This window comes from Pteropus vampyrus, unplaced genomic scaffold (genome assembly GCF_000151845.1).
Source record: "Pteropus vampyrus isolate Shadow unplaced genomic scaffold, Pvam_2.0 Scaffold11, whole genome shotgun sequence".
Lineage (NCBI taxonomy): Eukaryota > Metazoa > Chordata > Mammalia > Chiroptera > Pteropodidae > Pteropus > Pteropus vampyrus.
Genome location: NW_011888792.1, coordinates 19237440 through 19248055, shown reverse-complemented (window position 1 = coordinate 19248055; position 10616 = coordinate 19237440). Strand labels below are relative to the sequence as shown.

The following is a 10616-nucleotide window of genomic DNA, read 5'->3' as shown; positions in this document are numbered from 1 at the left end:
TTACATGCAGCTGACATACAATATTATATTAGTTTCAGATGTACAATATAGTGATTAGACATATAACTTACAAAGTGACCACCCCGATAAATCTAGTACCCATCTGACGAGCTACGTAGTTATTATATTCTCTATGCTACATTTACATCCCCAAAACTATTTTGTAACTACCAAATTGTACCTCTTAATCCAGTCTCCCCTTCACTCATCCCCCTAATTCCTCCCACTCTCAATCTGGCAACCATCAAAATGCTCTCTGTATCTATGAATTTGTTTCTGTTATCTATTTGTTTATCCTGTTCTCTGGATTCATACAGAAGTGAAATCATGTGGCATTTATCTTTCTCTGTCAGCATAAAACCTTCTAAGTCCATTCATGTTATTGCAGATGGTTAGATTTTATTCTTTTTTTATGGCTGAGTAATATTCCATTGTATATATGTACCATCTCTTCTTTATCCATTCATCCATTGATGAACACTCAGGTTGCCTCCATATCGTGGCTATTGAAAATAATGGTGCAATGAACATATGGATGCATATATCCCTTAGAAGCAGTGTTTTCAGTTTCTTTGGATAAATACCCAGAGGTGAGATAACTGGGTCCTTCTTTATCTCTAGCTTTAAAGTCTATTTTACTGGTATAAGTATTGCTACATCAGCTTTGTTTAAATTTCCATTTTCATAAAATATCTTTTGCCATCCTTTTGTGTTCAGTCTGTGAGAATCTTTTGATCTGAAGTCAATATCTTGAAGGGAGCATATAAGGGTTTTCTTTTCTTATCCATTCAGCCACCCTATGTTTTTTGATTCGAGCATTTCATCCATTTACATTTAAACTCCTTGTTGCTTAATATGTAGTTATTATAATTTATTATTCATATTTTGTCTTTTTTTTTCTTCTTAAAGAAGTCTCTTTAACATTTCTTGTAGTAGTGGTTTGGTGGTGATAACTCTTTTAGCTTTTTCTTGTCTGGGAAGGTATTTATTTGTCCTTCAATTCTAAATGATAGCTTTTCTGGATAGAGTAATCTTGGTTTTAGGTCCTTACTTTTCATCACTTTGAATATTTCATGCCAATCCCTTCTGCCCTGCAAAGTATCTGTTGAGAAATCAGCTGATAGTCTTATGGGAGCTCTCTTATTGGTAACTGCTTTTCTCTTGATGCTTTTAAGATTCTCTGTTGTTAACGTTCAGCTTTTTAATTATGATGTGTCTTTGTGTGGGTCCCTTTACGTTCAGTTTGTTTGGGACTTTCTACGCTTCCTGAGCTTGTATGTCTATCTCCTTCACCAGGTTAGGGAAGTTTCTCATCATTATTTATTCAAATAGGTTTCAATTCCTTCCTCTCCCTCTTTTCCTTCTGGTACCCCTATAATGCAAATGTTGGTATGCTTGATGCTGTCCCAAAGGCCCCTTAAACTATCATTTTGGGGGATTCTCTTTGCTTTTTGTTGTTCTGATTGGATGTTTTCTGCTACTTTGTCTTCCAAATTGCTAATTTGATCCTCTGCTTAATCTAATTTACTGTTGATTCCAGTTAATGTATTCTTCATTTCGGTTATTGTACTCTTCATTTCTGATTGGTTCTTGTTTAACTTTTCTATCTCCATTTTTATGTCTCTTGTCTTTTTGTTGAAGTTCTCAGTGCATGAAGATCATTGAGTGTCTTTATAACCTGTGTTTTGAACTCTGCATCTCACAGATTGCTTGTCTCCATTTTGTTTAGTTCTTTTTTTGGAACTTTGTTCTAATCTTTTATTTGGGACTTGTTTCTTTGTTTCCTCTTTTTTGGCTGCCTCCCTCTGTTTGTTTCTATGTATTAGGAAGAGCCACTATGTTTCCTGGTCTTGGCGGAGTGGCCTTATATAGTAGGCGGTCCATGGGGATCAGTGGCATAGTCTCCCTGTTCACATGAGCCAGGTGATTCAGAGATGTTCCTTGTGTGGGTTGTGTGTGCCCTCCTGTTATAGTTGAGCCTTGACTGTTGTTGACATATCAATGGGAGGGACTGACTCTCAGGCTGACTGCTTGTCAGGAATGGCTGTGACTACAGCAGACAAACTGTTGTGCAGTGGCTGACCTCAAGGACCAGGATTCACTTTAGTGGGGCTCTGGTGCCTCTTGAGTCCACCCTTTTGGGTGTGTCATTTTTGACATTAATTGAGTGGTGGTCTGGTGTGGTCTGACATATAACTGGCCACCAGGTGTATTGGTTCTTAGGCCTTTTAGGAGGTGCTCTGGCACAGGCCAAGGTCAGCTGCTGTCTGTGCTCTGTCTGGGGCCATTTAGTATGATCTATAATGTGATCTATAGGTGGTTGCCACTTGTGCTGGGCTCAGAGATGCCTGGAGAGTCTAAGCTGTGAACTGAGGCCAGCTGCTGCTAGTGCCTGGCTTGTGGCTCTTTAGCAAGAGGTATGGGGCACTCCGAGGCCAGATGCTGCTTGTTTAGTTTTTTGTGATCCTTTGAGAGATTTTAAGAAACTCAACAGCATGAACCAAGATAGGCCATTTGTATGAAAAAGCCACTGGAAGGGGATAGGGTGAGCCCAGAATTTGGGTAGAGTGGAGTCTCAGGGACTCACCAGGGCAGGGTAAATAGTGTTAGCCAGGTTGATGGAGACTCAGATATGGTGCCCACCTGTATGTGCAGGCTGGGTGATTGGAGTGCTGAACAAAGAAACTATGACTTTTGCCAGCACTTCTGTCTGAAACTGTCGCTCTAGCTCTTACTCCGAAGCAGACAATTTATTTCTTCCCTATATGTCCCTGGCACCTCTCAAGCTGCTGCCCCAGCACTGGAGCACAGAACGAGTGGGTCCATGTGTAGGCCCATTAAGAGGAACTCCTGGGACTCCAGCAGCCCTTCGTCTCACTCAGCTACAACTCCCACTGGTTTTCACAGCCAGAAGTTATGGGGACTCTTCTTCCTAGCATTGAAACTCTGGGCTGGGAGCCTGCTGTGCAGATGCAACACCTCACTCTTCACGGGGGATCTTGCAGCCAAGATGTCCCTCCCGATTTTTAACTGCCACACATGGGTGTGGAAACAATTCGTTCCATGTCTCCATCACTTTTGCCAATCTTGAGTGACTTCTTCTGTATATTTTTAGTTATAGAGCTTCTTTTCAGCTAGACTTCACGCAATTCTAAATGATAGTTTTTCTGTAGTTTAGTTGTAATTTTGAGGTGGTCATGGGAGGAGGCAAGCACAGAGTTTACCTGCTCTGCCATCTTGACTGGAAGCCTGTGATCACTGCTCTTTGATGTTACTATTGTGTGCTGGGCTGCCATAAACTGCACACACATAATTCAACTAATTTAACCAATAAATGTGTGTGTTCTGATTGCTCCACTAACTAACTGTTCCTCCTCCTCTGTCCGCCTTTCCAAGCTTCTCTATCACCTCAGACACAATATTACAATCAGGCCACTTAATAACCCGACAATGCCCTGTAAGTGTTTGAGTGAAAGGAAGACTCACATATCTCTCACTTTAGAGAAATGATAAACCTTACTGAGGATGGCATGTTGAAAGTTGAGATAAGAAATTAAAAGTGCCACTCCCCTAAACATACAAATGACTAGAAAGTCAAACAGCTTTATTGCTGATATGGAGAAAGTTTTAGTGGTCTAGATTAAAAAAATCAAACCAGCTGCAACATTCCCTTAACCCAAAGCATAACCAAGAGCAAGGCACTAATGCTCTTCAATTTTTTTGAAGGCTAGCAGAGGTTAAGAAGCTACAGAAGAAAAGTTTGAAGCTGGCAGAGGTTGGTTCATGAGGTTTAAGAAAAGCAGCCACCTCCATAACATAAAAGCGCAAGGTAAAGCAGCTAGTGCTGATGAAGAGGATGCAGCAAGTTGTCCAGAGGATCTAACTAAGATAATTAATAAAAGTGGCTACACTAAACAGGTTTTTGGTGTAGATGAAACTGCCTTATATTGGAAGACGATGCCATCTAGGACTTTCATAGCTAAAGATAAGTCAATGCCTGGTTTCAAAGCTTCAAAGGATGAGCTGGTTCTCTTGTTAGGGGATAATGCAGCTGGTGACCGTAAGTTGTAGGCAATGCTCACTTACCATTTCAAGAACTTTAGGTCGCTTAAGAATTAATCTAAATCTACTGTGCTTGTGCTCTTTAAATGGAACAACAAAGCCCGGATGACAGCACAACTGTTTACAACATGGCTTACTGAATTTTTTAAGCACACTATTGAGAACTATTGCTCAGGAAAAAGGATTCCTTTCAAAGTACTACTGCCCATTGACAGTGCACCTGGTCACCCAAGAGCTCTGATGGAGATGTACAATGAGATTAATGTTGTTTTTGTGACTGCTAATGCAGCATCCGTTCTGCAGTCCATGGATCAAGGAATAATTTTGACTTTCAATTATTAATTTAAAAATACATATTTCATAATATATAGTTATAATTGCCATAGCAATTCTTCTTATGGACCTGGGCAAAGTAAATTGAAAACCTTCTGGAAAGTATTCACCATTCTAGATGCTATTAAAAACATTTGTGATTCATGGGAAGAGGTCAAAATATCAACAGGAGTTTGGATGAAGTGAATTCTACCCTCATAGATGTCTTTGGGAGTCCAGGAGTTCAGTGGAGAAATTAATTGCAGATGTGGTTAAATAATAAGAGAACTAGAATTAGAAGTGCAGCATGAAGATGTGACTGAATTGCTGCAATCTCATGATAAAACTTTAACAAAAAAGAAGTTGCTCCATATGGATGAGCCAAAAAGAAAATGGTTTCCTGAGATGGAATCTACTCTTGCTAAAGATGCTGTGAAAATTATTAAAATGATAACCAAGGATTTAGAATGTTACTTAAATTTAGTTGACAAAGCAACAGCAGATTTTGAGAGTACTGACACCAATTTTGAAAGTTCTGCGGGTATAATGCTACCAAACAGCATTGCATACTACAGAAAAATCATCTGTGAAAAGAAGGATCATCAATGCGGCAAAACTCATCGTCTTATTTTAAGAAACTGCCATAGCCACACTATCATCGGAAACCACCAACCTGACCATTCAGCAGCCATCAATTTGGAGGCAAAAACCTCCAGTGACAAAGGATTATGACTCACTGAAGGCTCAGATGATTGCTGGCATTTTTTAACAACAAAATATTACTTAATTAAGGTAGGTGCATTGTTTTTTTAGATAGAACGCTGTTGCAACTTAATAGACTTCACTATAGTGTAGGTATAACACATACACTGGGAAACCAAAAACATTCATTTAACTTGCTTTATTGCAACATTCCCTTGATAGTTGTGGTCTGGAACCAAACCTGCTGTACTGAGGTACTTAAAGACCACTTGCTGAATATTCCGGTTTTCTGGAGATCTATGGTAGTCTCTTAAGTGAGTCAGTTTATAACAGTCAGATAATCTAGATTTCTTTTATGGCATGGATTTACAGTATGCTTTTCCATATTTCATAAAGGATTAAATATATGATTGTCTGGAAAAGGAGCTACTATCCTAAAAATACTACCCTCAGTTAATTTTCCATATGGTACTTTTTATCATGAATATTTTTTAAAAATCTTATTGCTTTTTATATATCTACATAGCATTATATTTATTTGTATTTTTAAATGAGTAAATGTCAGGTATTTTAAACAAGAAATGGTAGAAAGACGAAGATAGTGGTAGCTTATTTTTGGATACAGAATTAAGAAGCAAACTTGTATGTAAATGCTCAAGATATTTTGCATATTATAATAAGTGATACTGTATACAATCAACTTTACCTCTGGCTATCGAAAAAATAATAGTCAGACTCATGCTTATATTTGTTTTTTCTAAAATGTTAGCAGTGCTAGGAAATATAAAATACAAAATACATAATAAGCCATATTATTATTTTAATATATTTTAAGAAGAAAAAGACAAGGGTAAAATGAAAAATTAACAGCAGAGGAGAAAGTTTACTCAGCTATAACCTGAGTTTTAATTAAAGCCATGATTAATGACAAATGCCTTCTTGCAATGCGACCTCTAGAAAGATCTACAGCTGTTGAATCAATTGAGAAGACAGTCTCTACTGTTTTCAAACTAAAGCACAAAGAAGATAAATCATATTTAGAATTATTAATCACGTGAACATATTAGTTATTTGGAAATCTGAAGATAGGCAAAAAAAAAAAAAAAGTAGTCCTAAAAATGAAGTAAAGAAGCTTTGGGGATGCCTTATTTGGGAAGCCATAATTTCCAGATTATTAACCTAATTATTTAAAAAGAACTTTTCGCTGCATTAATCCCATTTAAATTTAAGATTGAAACATTGAATAGAGATGAAGCTCTATTAGCTGCACAATGTGAATCAAATGGGACTACAGAAAGAGCTGGAGATAAAAAATGGGATAGTAAGCAAACTTTCAAGAAACATCATTAGCCTATAAATATCTAGCTAGAAATGTGTTTGCATTGGAGAACCTCCTTACCCACCAAGAGTAGCTATATCTATATTCACATTTGATTAAGTCTTTGAAAGCCTTTAAAAGTAAGTAAGTAATCGGATGAGAATCATAAAGAAAAGAAACAAAAACACAAGATGCTCACAGTGTTTTGACATTGTAGATAAAGATCACAGGGCAGCTGTAGAATTTCTTAAAGGGATTTGAATATAGGTCTCGTAGAAAAGCCAGCAAAACCAAGGTCAAACTCCCTGTAGCACTCCCTGGTCTGAGCCCATTAATACTAAAAGGAGGAAAAGAACTCTTAACACCAAGAAGAAAAATAAAAGACAACTAATGCTGCTGAAAAATAAGTATTTTTAATAAAAGTTAAAAGCACATGAACTATACAGTTTGAAAAAGATAAATTTTCAATATTCATCTTTAGTACAGGAAATTCTGTTATTTAGACATCACTGTGGGTTTTCAACAAGCAGGAAAAAAGGCAACAAGCTTAAATAGCATTGAATGAGATTTATGCTATGAAAAAAGATGAGATTTCCTGCACTAGGAGTTGTTAAGCCCAGGAATAAGAGACAGAAGGAAGCTGTACATTCTTTTGAAGGGGTAGAGAATTAAGGTAGCTCCTCATCTGTCAGGAAAGTTTAAGGCAGGGTGAATGGATTAGGTGACCTTTCAAAATTACTTCCATCCCAGGATTTATAATGTCAGTATAAACCAGCAGTCCAAAATGGAAACCTAGGCAGGAATCACTAACTCTTGTACTTCTTTCTGCTGTTTCTTGAACACAGCCATAGTCAGGTAACTGGCTAAAATAACTTAAAGTATAAGCTTTGGACACAGATAGCTTGGGTTTCAAGACTGAATTTCACTGTTGTCAGCCACAAAAGGTGGGTAATTGTACTTGTATGGCTGGATTGTTAAAAAGATTAAGTGAGATGATATAAATAAATAAATGGCATGAAGTATTTACACAATACAAGTCAGTATTCTCCTTAAACTCTGTTCTGCCACTACGTCAACCAATGTGGTATGATATGACGCTTGTGACAGCTCCACCTCTCTTCTTTGTCTATTTCCCCTTGTATTTTCTGTTCTTCTCCACTTTTATTCTCAGTAGAAAGCCCTGCATTTATCAAAAATAAAAAATAAAAATTTAGCTACTAAATTTCACCACTAGATACAGACAACACTCTGTTGATATATGAAGAGCTGATGAACCAGACAATTAGATGAATCATTGAAACACTGGAAAATGTGCCAAGTATCAGTGAAGTATGGTTTCTTTTATGTAAAATTTTATGCATCTATTAAGAGAGTTTGTAAAACTATTTAATGACATGGTATAATGTAAGAAGGTAAAATTGAGTAAAACTATTTAATGACATGCTATAATGTAAGTTTGTAAAACTATTTAATGACATGGTATAATGTAAGAAGGTAAAATTTTGTAAAACTATTTAATGACATGCTATAATGTAAGAAGGTAAAATTGAGTAAAAAAACCCAAAATAATAGAAAACACATAAATCCAATTGTTATCATGCATTTAGAAAGATAAAGTACTCCAAAATATTACAGTATATGCCTTGATACACCTCTTTTTCATGGCAGCAATGTGAGTTTTATCCTAAAGTTTATTTTTTTTACATTACAGGTTTTATTAGAAAAAAGTATTTGTTTTGTTTTATAAAATATGACTTTTAATTCTTTTTTTATATATAGTTTTCTCAAAAAGTTATCAGCTATTAGTTCTTTTGATTGTTCTTTTTGGTAGGAACTGGCCTTGCATTTTATTTTTGACGTCATTTAGATGAGTCTTATAAGTACACAGATTTAAGGAATTTTAAATGTTTACAAAGCTATATGTGCATACATATGCAAGTATCATCTACAGATACTATGACAAGATGTTAGTGGTGAAATGACCATAAATCTGACCTTGATTCTCTTTTACCAGACTTTACTATAGCTCAGTATAAAAACAAATTATCATTTTCATTTTCATTTTTCCTTTGGACAAAATCTTAGAATTCATTCAGGATTTTGTTAATCAGTGATATTTTAGCAAATAACTACATGATTATAGCTATAAAATCATATATGAAAAATTTTAAATAATGTTAAGTTATTTTTAAAGTACATAGATATTTTTTGTCAATTCTCCTGAAAAACTCATTCATTTCCTGTTTACCTGTACATTTCTCCCAGGACTAAATATATTTCTTTAATTGCTCAGTATATAATCTCATTAAGAACACATTCTTCTCTGTGCCCACTATTTTAAAAGCGAGTCATAGAAGTTTCTCTACCCTCATTTTCCACTCATAATGTCTCATACCCAGATATTTCAGAAAATACTGTAATACTCATATTGATAAAAATATGAGTGATAAGAAAAAGAAAGCAGTTAGCAATAACAAGCCTTTTCCTTTCTTTCACCCTGAATACAATATTATTAAGTTTATTCACTGCTTCCTTTATTCTGGGCACCATGTTGAAGAAACACAGCCAAATGTGACATCTGTATTTCTATGGTACATTGTACTTTTTTTGGTATTTTCATATTTTATTATAGATAATTATATTTCTCCCAACTAGACTGTAAGCTACTTGAAAGCAAAAGCTACATTGACTTTTTATCTGGATTTCTAGAGCCTGACAAACATTCAGCTTTTACAAGTGACTGAGTCAATAAATGGACGTTGAAACAAAGTAGTCTATCTTCTAAGAAGATTGTTCCCTATTCTCATACTAAATACCAAAAGCCTTGATAAGAATTTTGAATTTCTTATTTTCTACTGGACTATCAGAACTCACTTCCTTTTAGTTTTTGCCTATAACTCTAAAAATTTGGGTAAATATAAATGAGAAGAGCCCACTTACCACTTGTTTATTTTTCATTTTTAAATTAATTATATCTTTTTGGTATTAAGCAACTTTGGAACAATCATTATATCATTTAAGTTGTTTCTAAATTACTTTGTCCTTTCTGGGTTTTTGATTGATTGTTTTTTTTTTTATTCAATAAACTACAAATAAATTCTAGTCAGCCTTGTACCCACAACTCTATTGGTTTTTAATTCGTAAGAACATGTTCTTTAAGGAAGACAGAGACAATTTATCAAGTAATTCTTGTAATTCTCTTCTTGTTAATAAGTTCCCCTACATAAATCATATCATTATTGCTGTTTTCACAGTGCGACCCAGCATAGTGGAGGAAGAATCATGTATACAACTAACTGATAATAAAAGAACTAAAGGCAACAAGCTTAAATAGCATTGAGTGAGATTTATGCTATGAAAAAAGATGAGATTTCCTGCACTAGGAGTTGTTAAGCCCAGGAATAAGAGACAGAAGGAAGCTGTACATTCTTTTGAAGGGGTAGAGAATTAAGGTAGCTCCTCATCTGTCAGGAAAGTTTAAGGCAGGGTGAATGGATTAGGTGACCTTTCAAAATTACTTCCATCCCAGGATTTATAATGTCAGTATAAACCAGCAGTCCAAAATGGAAACCTAGGCAGGAATCACTAACTCTTGTACTTCTTTCTGCTGTTTCTTGAACACAGCCATAGTCAGGTAACTGGCTAAAATAACTTAAAGTATAAGCTTTGGACACAGATAGCTTGGGTTTCAAGACTGAATTTCACTGTTGTCAGCCACAAAAGGTGGGTAATTGTACTTGTATGGCTGGATTGTTAAAAAGATTAAGTGAGATGATATAAATAAATAAATGGCATGAAGTATTTACACAATACAAGTCAGCATTCTCCTTAAACTCTGTTCTGCCACTACGTCAACCAATGTGGTATGATATGACGCTTGTGACAGCTCCGCCTCTCTTCTTTGTCTATTTCCCCTTGTATTTTCTGTTCTTCTCCACTTTTATTCTCAGTAGAAAGCCCTGCATTTATCAAAAATAAAAAATAAAAATTTAGCTACTAAATTTCACCACTAGATACAGACAACACTCTGTTGATATATGAAGAGCTGATGAACCAGACAATTAGATGAATCATTGAAACACTGGAAAATGTGCCAAGTATCAGTGAAGTATGGTTTCTTTTATGTAAAATTTTATGCATCTATTAAGAGAGTTTGTAAAACTATTTAATGACATGGTATAATGTAAGAAGGTAAAATTGAGTAAAACTATTTAATGACATG

At 35.4% G+C, this 10616-nt stretch overlaps 1 pseudogene; it reads left to right on the top strand.

Moving 5' to 3' along the window:
- Positions 1-3450: 3450 nt before the first annotated feature.
- Positions 3451-6426, top strand: LOC105304873 (annotated as a pseudogene).
- The last annotated feature ends 4190 nt before the right edge of the window (positions 6427-10616 follow it).